Source organism: Lineus longissimus, chromosome 8 (assembly GCF_910592395.1).
Source record: "Lineus longissimus chromosome 8, tnLinLong1.2, whole genome shotgun sequence".
Lineage (NCBI taxonomy): Eukaryota > Metazoa > Nemertea > Pilidiophora > Heteronemertea > Lineidae > Lineus > Lineus longissimus.
In genome coordinates this window covers 8,104,174-8,120,982 of record NC_088315.1, presented here as the reverse complement: position 1 = coordinate 8,120,982, position 16,809 = coordinate 8,104,174, and the positions used below count along the sequence as shown (strand labels likewise).

The following is a 16,809-nucleotide window of genomic DNA, read 5'->3' as shown; positions in this document are numbered from 1 at the left end:
TCCAGGTCCTAGGACATTTGTATGTCAGTTTAATGACAGTCACAGCCATTCCCAGGACCGTCTGTTTGGGACTGTCCAAGTACATACATACCTGAGATATGTATATATCGGTCAAACTGGTATGACAGTACACATGGTACAGCAAAGTCCATAACCATCTGAGTGGGATTGGCAGGGTACATACGTAGGACATGCGCATGTGAGTCGCACTTTTGTGACAGTCTCAGCCAAGTCCATAACCATCTGAGCGGGAGTGAGAGGGTACAGAGATACCTAGGACATGTGCATGTCAGTCGCACTTTTGTGACAGTCTCAGCCAAGTCCATAACCATCTGAGTGGGAGTGGGAGGGTACATACGTAGGACATGCGCATGTGAGTCGCACTGTTGTGACAGTCTCAGCCAAGTCTATAACCATCTGAGCGGGAGTGAGAGGGTACAGAGATACCTAGGAAATGTGCATGTCAGTCGCACTTTTGTGACAGTCTCAGCCAAGTCCATAACCATCTGAGTGGGAGTGGCAGGGTATAGAGATTCCTAGGACATGTGCATGTCAGTCGCACTGTTGTGACAGTCTCAGCCAAGTCCATAACCATCTGAGTGGGAGTGGGAGGGTACAGAGATACCAAGGACATGTGCATGTCAGTCACACTGTTGTGACAGTCACAGCCAAGTCCATAACCATCTGAGTGGGAGTGGGAGGGTACAGAGATACCAAGGACATGTGCATGTCAGTCGCACTGTTGTGACAGTCATAGCCAAGTCCATAACCATCTGAGTGGGAGTTGGAGGGTACAGAGATACCAAGGACATGTGCATATCGGTCGCACTGTTGTGACAGTCTCAGCCAAGTCCATAACCATCTGAGTGGGAGTGGGAGGGTACAGAGATACCTAGGACATGTGCATGTCAGTCGCACTGTTGTGACAGTCATAGCCAAGTCCATAACCATCTGAGTGGGAGTGGGAGGGTACAGAGATACCTAGGACATGTGCATGTCAGTCGCACTGTTGTGACAGTCATAGCCGAGTCCATAACCATCTGAGTGGGAGTGGGAGGGTACAGAGATATCTAGGACATGTGCATGTCAGTCGCACTGTTGTGACAGTCATAGCCGAGTCTATAACCATCTGAGTAGAAGTGGGAGGGTACAGAGATACCAAGGATATGTGCATGTCAGTCGCACTGTTGTGACAGTCATAGCCAAGTCCATAACAATCTGAGTGGGAGTGAGAGGGGACAGAGATACCTAGGACGTGCATGTCAGTCGCACTGTTGTAACAGTCTCAGCCAAGTCCATAACCCTCTGAGCGGGAGTTGGAGGGTACAGAGATATCTAGGACATGTGCATGTCAGTCGCACTGTTGTGACAGTCACAGCCGAGTCCATAACCATCTGAGTGGGAGTGGGAGGGTACAGAGATACCAAGGGTATGTGCATGTCAGTCGCACTGTGGTGACAGTCACAGCCAAGTCCATAACCATCTGAGTGGGAGTTGGAGGGTACAGAGATACCTAGGACATGTGCATGTCAATCGCACTGTTGTGACAGTCACAGCCAAGTCCATAACCATTTGAGTGGGAGTGGGAGGGTACAGAGATACCTAGGACATGTGCATGTGAGTCGCACTGTTGTGACAGTCATAGCCAAGTCCATAATCATCTGAGTGGGAGTGGGAGGGTACAGAGATATCTAGGACATAACCATCTGAGCGGGAGTTGGAGGGTACAGAGATACCTAGGACATGTGCATGTCAGTCGCACTGTTGTGTCAGTCATAGCCAAGTCCATAATCATCTGAGTGGGAGTGGGAGGGTACAGAGATATCTAGGACATAACCATCTGAGCGGGAGTTGGAGGGTATAGAGATTCCTAGGACATGTGCATGTCAGTCGCACTGTTGTGACAGTCATAGCCAAGTCCATAACCATCTGACTGGGAGTGGGAGAAGGACATGTGTATGTGAGTCGTACTGTTGTGACAGTCACAGCCAAGTTCAGGGCCGTCAGAATAGGAGTGGGAGGGTATGTGAGGGTTTGATATGGCGGGGGTTCACAACCGAATGCAAGGGTAGGCTAGACTTGTCCATATCGTCATCCTGATCGTCCTGACAAGACGCGCGTTTTTGACGGGGGTCGGGCGTCAACTTCATTCATGGGCAAAGTTATTATGGAAACCTCATTCTTTCAGTGCTGGGGATTTTCAGTGGCAAATTCGAAGATCCCCACCCGCTTGCCTTCCCCTCTGGCAGGATCATTTGATTGTCCCTGCGAGGGGTAGCACCTTTATTGGGGACCGACTGCTATGAGAACGTCTAACCGTACGGTAGAGACAGCATGGACACACACGGGCGCAAAAAGAAATTGCCAGCAAGTGCGAATTTGCTTCTCGACGGCTCACAGACGGTCATGCAGTATGTTCATTCAAATGCGCTAAATAGACCGGGATAACCCTATTAAAACAATTGGCAGAGCCCAAGCATCAATGGTAATATTGATAAGCTGTGACGGATTCTCCGAAGACAACACTTGCACAGCCGAGCGTTTTTCTTGCAACCTCTTTCATAAGCAAGGTTTTCATGGATACCTCGTTAGGGATGTTCAGGGTCACCCCTGATGGGTCACTTGAGGTTCATTTGGTTGTCCCTGCGCGGGAGTATAGCACCTTTATTAGGAAAGACTGCTGTGAAAAAGCCCAACAACGTACGTTCTTGGGAAAGACAACATGGACGCATTGTTCAAGAATGATCGCATCTTCTCAGAGACGGCTCAGAGACGGCATTCAGTATGCTCATGCAAATTCAGGATAGGACTATTCAAATGATTATTATGTTGTATTTTTCAAGTGGCTTAACTGGGTTGGCTGGATGCGTGAAAATGATCACCCTATTGCCCCCATCCCATTCAAAACATGTAGCTTTCCCTTTGTTGACTTTAAACTTGTAATTGAAAAGTTTCACTGCTCGAAATCGACGCTTCTTCTGTATGCGGGCTGTAGGCCTGAGTGAATATCACCCATGTTCGTTACCGCTCAAACATTCTGTCATTGTCCCTGGTCACATGACGCGACGTCAGGAGCAAAAAGTCGGCCATCGGACACGAAGCTCCACGTGTGTTGATCTGTTCAAATCCAAAATATCTCGGAAAAGCTTGCAGCTGCAGTGGTAAGTCTTTATCATTAAGTTAACTATTATGTTCGACTTGAGGATGAATTTAACCCAATGGCAATTCGCCCAAGTAAAGTCTGTAAAACTTGCTTTTTTTTTTTCTCCTCCAAACATGTCCATATGCCAACCCGTTGCAAAAAAAACTTGCCCGAAGTGCGACATTCCTGGTTCAGTAATTTGGGCTTTGTCAAACCGCCGCATTACGACCTAAAAACAAAAAGGAAAATAGCCCCATTTTTTTGGAGTCGTAAATCTGAAAAAAGCTAAAATATCTTTCGGCCATTTTGTTAACCCCTTTTCTCACGCAACGTATAGTTTGCCAAGATTTTGCAATATAAAGCGATTTACTTGAAGCTGTCCATCCTTTCCAATGTTACTGATATTTTGAAAAAAAATACCTTTATGTAATTAACATGCCTGTCAAGGGCATGACAAAATGGCGTAATTTTGATAGTTATGATTAAACCATGTCACTTTCTAGCCATGTCATTAAAGATCTCTGTCGATTTCTTTTCAGGGACGATATCATACCTGCCGACGACCACTGTATATACTGAGACGTCTAAAAACTTTGTCTTGCGAGGAGGACACTCCGGACGCAGTTGATCGGCCTCGTGCTGTCGCCAAATAAGGAGACTCAATTAGGATGTGTGCACTCCGGACTCAGTATTGTTGCCAATTAAGGATACTCAAATATGATGAGTACATTCCGGACTCAGTGCTGTTGCCAATTAAGGAGACTCAAATATGATGAGTACACTCCGGACTCGGTGCTGTTGCCAATTAAGGATACTCAATTAGGATGTGTACACTCCGGACTCATTGCTGTTGCCAATTAAGGAGACTCAAATATGATGAGTACACTCCGGACATAGTGGACTAGCCCCGTGCTGTCGCTTATTAAGGACATTAATTGCCGGGCGCAGTGGATCGGGGAAGTGCTGTCGCTTATTAAGGACATTAATTGCCGGGCGCAGTGCGATTGGATCGAGGGATACTCAATTAGGATGACTCGGGTGACGCAATGTACTGCCCCGGGAGTCTAGCGAGGAGTTGTTGAAGATGGGGAACGTCTCTCTCTTTGGTAAAAGATGGTAAGTTGACAATTCAATAGGTGATTTGCAAGATGTAAGGTTCTATCCTCGAAAATATTTTATGTAATGGTTAACTGCAGTTGCATAATAAACAAAATGAGTTTGTATACCTTTCTATAATAGGCCTTTTATAGTTAATACATTGAATTGAATTGAATTGAATCATCGAATGTTAGATATCCGTTCATAAGAGCCATGATGTGCACTGGTCATGGAAGAATGTCTCCTTTCCTAGATTTCTGTCGTTCTCGCTCTCGCTCTCGCTCTCGTTCTCGTTCTCGGATCAAAATCAAAATCTGAACCTCTCTAATTGTTTAGCGTCACAAATTTCCTTCATTATACGCAAGGTCACACAAGAGATTTTTTGAATTGTTGAAACTCGCTAATGTTTAAAGCCATACTTATAATAGTTTTTTTGGTTCATTCGCTGCTCGGTTTTACTTTGCCTGAACTTAAAGTCTGTTTTTCTTTGTGTCGTTTCAGGTCCAACCAACCCCCTAGGGTGACGTCCTCACCCTCGCGACAGATGTCGTATGATTTGCAGCCCGATTTCCAATTTCCAATTTCTGTATGATTTCCATTAAACATCATGAATTAAAATAGTCTTCATTTCTTTCCCCTTCCTCCACCCTCCCCACCCGTCCCCCGTCTTCCTCTTCCTCTATCCCTGCTCCTAACCCTCTCCCCATCACCCTCTTCCTCTACCCACGCCTCTAAACCCCTCCCCATCACCCTCTTCCTCTACCCACCCCTCTAACCCCCTCCCCATTCCTCTCTTCCTCATCCCAACCCTCTAACCCCCTCCCCATTCCTCTCTTCCTCTACCAAACCCTCTAATCACCCCCTCGTTACTTCGAAATACTTGCAAAAGTTACGGAGCGAATCCACGCAAAAATTTTTTTTGGCAGGTGCCAACACTCATATTCTCTGCAAATCCACCAAAAAAATTTCTCCTCCTATCCCGTTCACTTCCTCCATGACGGACCCGTCCACATGATACATCATACAACCTCACTTTACAACAATCATAATTCTCTGGAAATCCACCAAAAAATTATCCTCGTATCCCGTTCACTTCCTCCATGATACACGACATATTATTTATTCATTCCTCCGATGATCGTGGCCCAACATATCCTGTCCACATGAGACAACCATACAAAAGACTCTTTCTATTCAAATCACTTTATTAATAAGCTTTACAACAATGATAATTACAAAAGAAACATTGTTCAACAGAGCCTGGCATGGATAACCCAGGATGTTCTAATTACCTCCGATGATCGTGGCCCAACATATCCTGTCCACATGAGACAACCATACAAAAGACTCTTTCTATTCAAATCACTTTATTAATAAGCTTTACAACAATGATAATTACAAAAGAAACATTGTTCAACAGAGCCTGGCATGGATGTTCTAATTACCTCCGATGATCGTGGCCCAACATATCCTGTCCACATGAGACAACCATACAAAAGACTCTTTCTATTCAAATCACTTTATTAATAAGCTTTACAACAATGATAATTACAAAAGAAACATTGTTCAACAGAGCCTGGCATGGATAACCCAGGATGTTCTAATTACCTGTCTGTTGGACAGGATATTCCTCAACTCCAATGTCAATTAAAAGAAACATTACACCATTGTTCAGAGCCTGGCATGAATGAACCAGGATATTCTTCAAGTCCAATATCAATTAAAGAAACATTGTTCTCAAGTGGACAAGTTGAACAGAGCCTGGCATGAATGACCCAGGATATTCCTCTCAATTCCAATGTCAATCAATTAAAAGTCAAAAGAAACATTGTTCTCAACCACAAGTGGACAAGTTGAACAGAGCCTGGCATGAATGACCCAGGATATTCTTCAAGTCCAATATCAATTAAAGAAAAATTGTTCTCAACCACAAGTTGAACAGAGCCTGGCATGAATGAACCAGGATATTCCTCTCAAGTCCAATGTCAATCAATTAAAAGTCAAAAGAAACATTGTTCTCAACCAGAAGTGGACAAGTTGAACAGAGCCTGGCATAAATGACCCAGGAATATTCCAATGTCAATCAATTAAAAGTAAAAAAAAACATTGTTCTCAACCACAAGTGGATGAGTTCAACAAAGCCTGACATGAATGACCCAGGATATTCCTCTCAAGTCCAATGTCTATCGATTAAAAGTCAAAAGAAACATTGTTCTCAACCACAAGTTGAACAGAGCCTGACATGAATGACCCAGGATATTCCTCTCAATTCCAATGTCAATTAAAAGTCAAAAGAAACATTACCCTCAATCACAAGTGGACAAAGACTGGCATGAATGACCCAGGCATATTCCAATGGCAATCAATTAAAAGTCAAAAGAAACATTGTTCTCAACCACAAAAGGACAAGTTGAACAGAGCCTGGCATGAATGACCCAGGATATTCCTCTCAAGTCCAATGCCAATCAATTAAAAGTCAAAAGAACCATTGTTCTGAACCACAAGTTGAACAGAGCAGTATGAATGACCCAGGATATTCCTAAAGTCCAATGTCAATAAATTAATAGTCAAAAGAAACATTAGACTATTGTTCTCAACCACAAGTTGAACAGGGCATGGATGACCCCGGATATTCCTGCAATAGTCTTTGTTCTTAACATTCATCCATGTTCAATCGAAGCAACTGTGCCAAAGGATATATTAGTGGCTCAGAATATTCTAGTCCAATGTCAATCAATTAAAAGAAACATCACACTATTCTTCTGAACCACAAGTTGAACAGGGCATGGATGACCCAGGATATTCCTGCAATAGTCTTTGTTCATAACATTCATCCATGTTCAATCGAAGCCACTGTGCTAAAGGATATATCAGTGGCTCAGAACATTCTAGTCCAATATTAGACTATTGTTCTGAGCCACTCATATGTCTCTCGAGGCCTGGACAAGTTCAACGAAGCCTGGCATGGATGTCAACATGTACCCATCAACCTGCAATAGTTTTGATTGAACATGGATGAATGTTAACAACCAAATCAACTGTGCCAAAGGATATATCAGGGGCTCAGAACATTCTAGTCCAATATCAATAATTTTACAATTTATTTCAAAGTCAATTTCCTCAAAAAAAACCCCAAAAAACAGTATTGTTCTGAGCCACTCATACATCTTTGGACTCCTACACAAGTTCAACCCGTGGCAGGTTATAATGGGGCATGGATGATACAAGTTGTTCCTATTACCGGGGGGGGGGGGGGGGGGGGGGGGCAACTGCCACTAAGGGTTGAAAAAGCGTGAATGATTTCCACACGCGGACGGACCACAAGTTTACTGCTTTCCTGTGGGCCTCGCATGCTATATTTTTCTGTTCGGTTCTAATACCAAAATATATTACGATCACATTTCAACTTTTATTTTTGGCACAGGAACAAACAGTTCAAAGGCTTTTGATATACAATGAGAACTATTATGGCGCACGTAATCACTTCTTTCACAAGGCTTGATGACGTACGTCTATGGTAATTGTCCAAGAATTGGTCAGAAAGAAATGCCCCTATTTTTCGTAGCGCGTAGTGGCCTGGTGGTTAGGGCGGACGATTGCGAGCGTTTTTTAGCTCAATGTCGCGAGTTCGAACCCCATACGCGGTTTCCAATCAAGGCAGGCGGTTTTTACTCAAATCAAGTAAAGATAAACTGACATTATCTTCTTTTAATATTTTTTTCTCCAATCAACATATTGTTTCAAAATAAGACTTGAACATAGGCTCCACCATTTTGACTGAAACTCGAAATTCTAAAGCAATTAGTCAAACTCCTTCAAAACGAAGTGGATGAAACTGCCATTCACATCATTTTGAAGAAGTTCGCATTGCTTCAGGACTTCAAATTCCAGCCGAAATGGTGATACCTATGGTCAACCCTTATTTTGAAACAATATGTTGATCGGTGAAAAAAATATTAAAAAAAGATAATGTCAGTTTATCTTTACTTGATTTGAGTAAAAACCACCATTCACATCATTTCGCAGGACTTCAAATTCTAACCGAAATGGTGATCCCTTAAAGCCTCACTGTTGATGATTTAGCATACGAGACAAGTGTGTCCTATCTGTTCACCGTTCGCTGTTCACGATCGAGTATCACACGTATTACTTTCACGAATTGTTCCTCTTGCCCGAAACTGGTCGAGTGTTCATCTGCCTCCTATCTGTTAATCGTTCGCTGTTCAAGATCGAGTATAACACGTATTAGTTTCACGAATTGTTCCTCTTGCCCGAAACTGGTCGAGTGTTCATCTGCATCTGCCGAGACCAAGCGAAGACGTCACCTGGAAATCGTAACATTAAGAAACTTTAGACATTTATTATTGCTGACATGGTCAATTCAATTATCCTGGGAACTTGGTACCTTCTTCCTGCAGGTAGACCTTGATTTCTTTGGCACATTGGACATGAGAAATCTTAGTGTTTCAAAATTGCCTTCCTTTAAAAAATGATAATGGAAAACACCTTCAACTGCAAATATAAAACAATGTTCTAGAACGGGGTGTAACAATGGTCCTCCCTGAAACCGAATATCGTTATCAGATTTCAGCAATTACTGTGGCAAGCTTGGTCGTTATCATGATATGGCCATTTAAATGAAGTCGTCGATAGCGGGTCGCTCCTATCTCACAGTATATCGAAACTATTATAATGTTTGTGCGAGTAATATAACAATCGCTCAACCCAAGCCTTTTGATATACAATGAGAACTATTGTGTCACCCGGCCGACATGAATGGCGCACGTAATCACTTCTTTCACAAAGCTTGATGACGTACGTCTATGGTAATTATCCAAGAATTGGTCAGAAAGAAATGCCCCTATTTTTCGTAGCGCGTAGTGGCCTGGTGGTTAGGGCGGACGATTGCGAGCGTTTTTTAGCTCAATGTCGCGAGTTCGAACCCCATACGCGGTTTCCAATCAAGGCAGGCGGTTTTTACTCAAATCAAGTAAAGATAAACTGACATTATCTTCTTTTAATATTTTTTTCTCCAATCAACATATTGTTTCAAAATAAGACTTGAACATAGGCTCCACTATTTTGACTGAAACTTGAAATTCTAAAGCAATTAGTAAAACTCATTCAAAACGAAGTGGATGAAACTGCCATTCACATCATTTTGAAGAAGTTCGCATTGCTTCAGAACTTCAAATTCCAGCCGAAATGGTGATACCTATGGTCAACCCTTATTTTGAAACAATATGTTGATCGGCGAAAAAAATATTAAAAAAAGATAATGTCAGTTTATCTTTACTTGATTTGAGTAAAAACCACCATTCACATCATTTTGCAGGACTTTAAATTCTAGCCAAAATGGTGATCCCTAAGCCCCACTGAGTCATCACTGTTGAAGATGGACCATATGAGACAAGTCATATTTTAACACCTCACTGTTATGTAAGGAATTTCATACTAGTGGGGTCAATCTTGACCAGTCCAGTCAAGAGTCTTCTGTATAATGGTTAACTGATATTAACTTTAAGGGACAACCTGGACATGAGATATAACGATCGCTCAACTCGAGCATGCAGACATGAATGGCACACGTAATCATTTCTTTCACTAGGGCCGTGCAAGGGTTGATGACGTACGTCTATTATGGTATTGTCCAGGAATCAGTCAGAAAGACATGCCCCCACCTGGCGGAGGGCGTCGTGGCCTAGTGGTTAGAGCGGACGATTGCGAGCCTTCTTTTGCTCAAAGTCGTGAGTTCGAACCCCGTACGCGGTTTGCAATCAAAGAAGGTCAAAATAAACTGAGATCTTTTTAAAAATTTTTCCGGTGATCATTTTTGTTTTTTTGTTTCAAAATAAGGGTTGAACATAGGATCCACGATTTTGGCTAGAACTTGAAATTCGATAAATGCAATTAGTTACTCTTTCGAAGTGAATGCCAAAATCAAGGATAAAAGTCAGTTCTTTGTTTAACAGAAAACAGACTCATACCCTTGAAATCGCTATTTTGAAGAAGTTCTGATTGCTTCAAGTTCTAGCCGAAATGGTGGTGCCTATGGTCAACCCTTAAGGCCTACAGATAATGCCACAAGTCACTGACAAAAACACCTGGCAAGAGAGAAGAGGGGACCAAAAATGCAACTTCTCCTAGATGTAGACAGAAAAGAGGCGACCACCATCTTTCGTCTTACGTCAGGCCACTGCAGACTTGAAGCCGGCCGGAAGGTGCCACAGCAACTCAGACACCCGAGCATGTGCTCCGCAACTTCCCACTGAGGGACACATGGCCATACGGTGCATCAATGGAGACAAAGCTATGGGGGTCAGGGGAGGAACTGCTGTACCACATTTGGGTGATAGTCATTTCTTTTTCCTAGTTAATCAGTCAGTCAATCATTTCTTTCTCCTCTATGTACTTAATAAGTAACTCAATTAAAATCTCTGTACCACTGCTATAACAGGGACAGCCAATCAGTTCTTTCTTCTAGTTATTTAGTAACTCGATTATAATCTCTTTATTACTGCTGTCCTTTATCGGCGCAGCATGGGGGCGAGCCAATAAGGTCGCTGTCCTCTAGCCAGCTGGATCAGCCAATCATTTATTTGTTGTTAGTTGATTAACTCGAATACAAATCACCATACTGCTGCTGTCTGACAGCAGGATGAGACAATAACTTCATCAGCATCTCGATTAAAATCTATGTATACCACTGGGCAATAGGATGAGCAAATCATTTCTTTCCCCTTGTTAATGTGTATCTTGTCTTTGTGTACCACATCTGATGGGTAACAGGAACAGCCAATCATTCCTTTCTTATAGCTAATTAGTAACTCTATCAAAATCGCTATACCAGATCTGGGTAACAGGATCAGCCAATCATACGACATCTGAGCAATAGGGTGTGCAAATCATTTCTTTGCCCTTGTTAATGTGTATCATGTCTTTGTGCACCACTGCTGTACCACATCTGATGGGTAACAGGGACAACCAATCATTATTTCTTCTAGTTAATTAGTAACTCAATTAAAATGTCTGTACCACTGCTGTACCAGATCTGGGTAACAGGATCAGCCAATCATACGACATCTGAGCAAAAGGGTATGCAAATCATTTCTTGGCCCTTGTTAATGTGTATCTTGTCTTTGTGTACCACTCCTGTACCACATCTGATGGGTAACAGGGACAACCAATCATTATTTCTTCTAGTTAATTAGTAACTCTATTAAAATCTCTTTATTACTGCTGTACCAGACCTGGGTAACAGGATTAGCCAATCATACGACATCTGAGCAATAGGGTGTGCAAATCATTTCTTGGCCCTTGTAAATGTGTATCTTGTCTTTGTGTACCACATCTGATGGGTAACAAGGACAGCCAATCATTATTTCTTCCAGTTAATTAGTAACTCTATTAAAATGTCTGTACCACTGCTGTAGCAGATCTGGGTAACAGGATCAGCAAATCATACGAGATCTGAGCAATAGGGTGTGCAAATCATTTCTTGGCCCTTGTCTTTGTGTACCACATCTTATGGGTCACAGGGACAACCAATCATTATTTATTCTAGTTAATTAGTAACTCTATTAACATCTCTTTACCACTGCTGTAGCAGATCTGGGTAACAGGATCAGCCAATCATACGACATCTGAGCAATAGGGTGTGCAAATCATTTCTTGGCCCTTGTTAATGTGTGTCTTGTCTTTGTGTATCACTCCTGTACCACATCTGATGGGTAACAGGGACAACCAATCATTATTTCTTCTAGTTAATTAGTAACTCTATTAAAATCTCTTTATTACTGCTGTACCAGACCTGGATAACAGGATCAGCCAATCATACGACATCTGAGCAATAGGGTGTGCAAATCATTTCTTGGCCCTTGTAAATGTGTATCTTGTCTTTGTGTACCACATCTGATGGGTAACAAGGACAGCCTATCATTATTTCTTCCAGTTAATTAGTAACTCTATTAAAATACCTGTACCACTGCTGTAGCAGATCTGGGTAACAGGATCAGCAAATCATACGAGATCTGAGCAATAGGGTGTGCAAATCATTTCTTGGCCCTTGTCTTTGTGTACCACATCTTATGGGTAACAGGGACAACCAATCATTATTTATTCTAGTTAATTAATAACTCTATTAACATCTCTTTACCACTGCTGTAGCAGATCTGGGTAACAGGATCAGCCAATCATACGACATCTGAGCAATAGGGTGCGCAAATAATTTCTTTGCCCTTGTTAATGTGTATCTTGTCTTTGTGTACCACTGCTGTACCACATCTGATGGGTAACAGGGACAACCAATCATTATTTCTTCTAGTTAATTAGTAACTCAATTAAAATGTCTGTACCACTGCTGTACCAGATCTGGGTAACAGGATCAGCCAATCATACGACATCTGAGCAAAAGGGTATGCAAATCATTTCTTGGCCCTTGTTAATGTGTATCTTGTCTTTGTGTACCACTCCTGTACCACATCTGATGGGTAACAGGGACAACCAATCATTATTTCTTCTAGTTAATTAGTAACTCTATTAAAATCTCTTTATTACTGCTGTACCAGACCTGGGTAACAGGATCAGCCAATCATACGACATCTGAGCAATAGGGTGTGCAAATCATTTCTTGGCCCTTGTTAATGCGTATCTTGTCTTTGTGTACCACATCTTATGGGTAACAGGGACAGCCAATCAATATTTCTTCTAGTTAATTAGTAACTCAATTAAAAGGTCTGTACCACTGCTGTACCAGATCTGGGTAACAGGATCAGCCAATCATACGAGATCTGAGCAAAAGGGTATGCAAATCATTTCTTGGCCCTTGTTAATGTGTATCTTGTCTTTGTGTACCACTGCTGTACCACATCTGATGGGTAACAGGGACAACCAATCATTATTTCTTCTAGTTAATTAGTAACTCAATTAAAATGTCTGCACCACTGCTGTACCAGATCTGGGTAACAGGATCAGCCAATCATACGACATCTGAGCAAAAGGGTATGCAAATCATTTCTTGGCCATTGTTAATGTGTTTCTTGTCTTTGTGTACCACTCCTGTACCACATCTGATGGGTAACAGGGACAACCAATCATTATTTCTTCTAGTTAATTAGTAACTCTATTAAAATCTCTTTATTACTGCTGTACCAGACCTGGGTAACAGGATCAGCCAATCATACGACATCTGAGCAATGGGGTATGCAAATCATTTCTTGGCCCTTGTTAATGTGTATCTTGACTTTGTGTACCACTCCTGTACCACATCTGATGGGTAACAGGGACAACCAATCATTATTTATTCTAGTTAATTAGTAACTCTATTAAAATCTCGTTATCACTGCTGTACCAGATCTGGGTAACAGGATCAGCCAATCATACGACATCTGAGCAATAGGGTGTGCAAATCATTTCTTGCCCCTTGTTAATGTGTGTCTTGTCTTTGTGTACCACTCCTGTACCACATCTGATGGGTAACAAGGACAGCAAATCATTATTTCTTCTAGTTAATTAGTAACTCTATTAAAATCTATTACTGCTGTACCAGACCTGGGTAACAGGATCAGCCAAGCCTACGACATCTGAGCAATAGGGTGTGCAAATGATTTCCTTGCGCTTGTTAATTTGTATCTTAATCATCAGAGCTATCTGACGTCTAGCCAGCAGGATCAACCAATCATTGTTTTGTCTTTGTTAATAAGCAACTCAATTCAAATAGCTGTACCACTACTGTACCACTACTGTACCACATCTTGGTTACAAGATCAGTCAATCATTTCTTTCTCCTATTTAATCAGACTGGTAACGATAGAAGGAAACTCATATCGCGAAGGAGGTTATTCATTATACAGTACGTCAATTAAGTAAGCAGAAGGGAACATGTATGGAGAAGTACTTCTTATAAGTTAATTATAAGGACTTTTACAAAGCATTTTCAGCCAGTTCGATACATGAAATTATACATGTACACAAAATGTTGATACATTGTACATAATGGACATGAAGATGTACTCTAAAACCTCCAATACAAGCTATGAGGCCCCATTCATTACAATGGTTTTGAATGGAGATGGGCCAATAGTCAGGTATTATTCTTTTATCAATGCCAGTGGAGTCGCATGTATTATAATCACGCTCTGACCTTGCCTGACATTGACAGTGAAACGAAATCAACATCACTGATTATAGTAGGCCCATTTCTTCTAATAAAAGAGACCCATTGTGTCGTTTCTTTATAATTGATATTGGGGAAAACTAATTTCATCATGACTTGCACCTTGAACAACATCCTCCTCCATTGTAATGAATGGGGGCGGAGCCTCAGACCTTGTATTCGAGGTTTTAGAGTATATACTGTAATATCACACGAGCAGAAATTGTCTCTTCTGAAGGCTTCAAACGCTATCTTCTGGGTAATGAGGGAACTGACTCCTTCAATGCGTTCATTCTGATGACTTTGGGAGGTTTTTGGGGGAGTGGGGGAGTGCTGAAAAGGTGGTAGTTAAAAAATAAAATACAGCTAGGGAGCATATTTATCTTTCTCTCTTGATTCATTAAGCTCTGGTCTTGCATTGAGCTATCTCCGATGGATTCTTTCCCTCGGGGTCCAAAGAGGATGGGGGAGGGGGCATAGACGCTTGTGAGGGGCTACGATTGTTGAGACAACACATTTGTTTTTTGAAAGGTGGTACTTTCGTGCCTTAGAGCATTGACTGAAAGAATACTGCCTCATTGAATTGACGAAACAGAACGGAATGAACGGAATATGATGGAACATGATAAAACTTAAAATAGTTGTAAAGATGTTTTCCAAAGGGAGGACCAGCGGGAGATGATGACGTGGCTTCTGTGGAGAGGGCGCCAGACATATACATCCGTAGGTTGGCACAAAGTGCAGGAATAAAATTATTGTTCACAAGATAAATGGATACTAGTGCTGCTAACTGAACAGTATACTATCATTAATAGTGTCGGTCAGGTAATCCGTTCCGTTAATTCAATGAGGCCAGCAGCAAATAGGAGTTGGTCCGAAATGGAATGATTTACTTACCACACGTAAATGGTGCTGTGCCCGTCCTATTCATATGGTCCTATTGAACGCCTTGAGTCTGATGTTAACCGAGCATCAAAGACCATCGTCGTTTCGTTCGAGCGTTTCCTTTTCCGCAGCGCTTTTACAGCATTCTCACTATACAGCCCATCTCAGTTGCGTAACATGGAAAAAAGTAACCAAATAGCCATTAGAAATCTGTGGTGAAAAGGATCGACTAAACAGCCTGAAACATCTATCAGAAGTTTAACACGGCTGCGACGGCAGCATCCAACGAGCGATATGCGTACAAAGCTGAATTTTGTTTCAAGAAGTTTCGAGATCAACGACATAAACTTTGGATCAGATTTACTGTAAAATCGGTCAGGAACAACAAGCGTACAAAGCTATATTTGCAGAACGGGACCATTCTACACAACATTCGTTTATCGCAGGACGTCCGCAAAAGTGCTGTTATCTGAACAATTCTACGAGGCTAGAAAACTTGGAGTTTGTCCGAAATGAACTACTTACCAGGCAAATGATGCTCAGCCGGGCCGTCCTATTCATATGGCCCTATTGAACGCCTTACAGCAAAGCCCATCTCAGTTGCAAAATATGGAAAAAAGAAATCGAATACCCATTAGAAATCGTGGTGAAAATGATCGACTTGACGACCACAAACATTTGAAACATCCATCAAGAGCTTTGTTTTCTATTTGAATGGCTGCGATAGCTACATGCAACAGCCCCAGCGATATGCATACAAAACTCTATTTGTTTCGGGAAGTTTCGAGATTTTGGATCCGAGTTACTGTAAACTCGGCCAGGAACAACAAGCGTGCAAAACTATATTTGCAGAACGGGACCATTCTACGCTACATTCTTTCATTGCGGGGCGTATATGTCCGCGAAAGTGGTGTCATCTGAACAGTAACTATGTCGATTCCCGGCATTCCGTTCCGTTTATTCCGTCAATTCGATGAGGGAAGCAAAGCTGGAGTTTGTCAGAAATGAACTACATCTACTTACCATGCAAATGGTGCTCTGTCAGTCCTTATCATATGGTCCTATTGAACGCCTCGAGTCTGATGTTGAATGAACCGCCCATCGTCCTTTCGTTTCAGCATTTCCTATGATGGTCTGACTGCATCTCTTTTACAGCATCCAGACTATACAGGCCATCTCTGTTTCGAAATATGGAGAAAAAACGCCATTAGATAACTGTGCCTCTCGAGCCATTGTCTGGCGTCTTTTACGCGGATTAGCGTACAAAGCTATATATTACGGACAACAAAATGGCGGTCAACCTTCTTGTCCAAAGCTGAAAATGCCACGTGGTCTCAAAATAAACCGGGAAATGCCGACATTGCGATTTGTCGAAAATACATTGAAATCATTTCAACGTCTGCGGCCGTTCGTCCTTCATAGTAAAAGTTATGACAATGCTTCTCTATCGAAGTTTGGAGAGAGTCAGGATTCTTCGTCTTACCGAGACACCCTCGTGAAGCATTTTTGAGAAGGCTTATGTTGGAAAGAC

The 16,809-nt window shown here is 42.0% G+C and overlaps 1 long non-coding RNA gene across 1 annotated transcript; it reads right to left on the bottom strand.

Annotated features, from left to right (window-relative positions):
• Window positions 1-8,235: 8,235 nt before the first annotated feature.
• On the bottom strand, window positions 8,236-16,212 carry LOC135492536 (uncharacterized). The gene is made up of 3 exons (XR_010448086.1): window positions 15,804-16,212; window positions 15,291-15,441; window positions 8,236-8,565 (listed from the first exon to the last, which is right to left on the bottom strand). It is a non-coding gene; the product is annotated as an uncharacterized LOC135492536 (long non-coding RNA).
• Window positions 16,213-16,809: the final 597 nt, after the last annotated feature.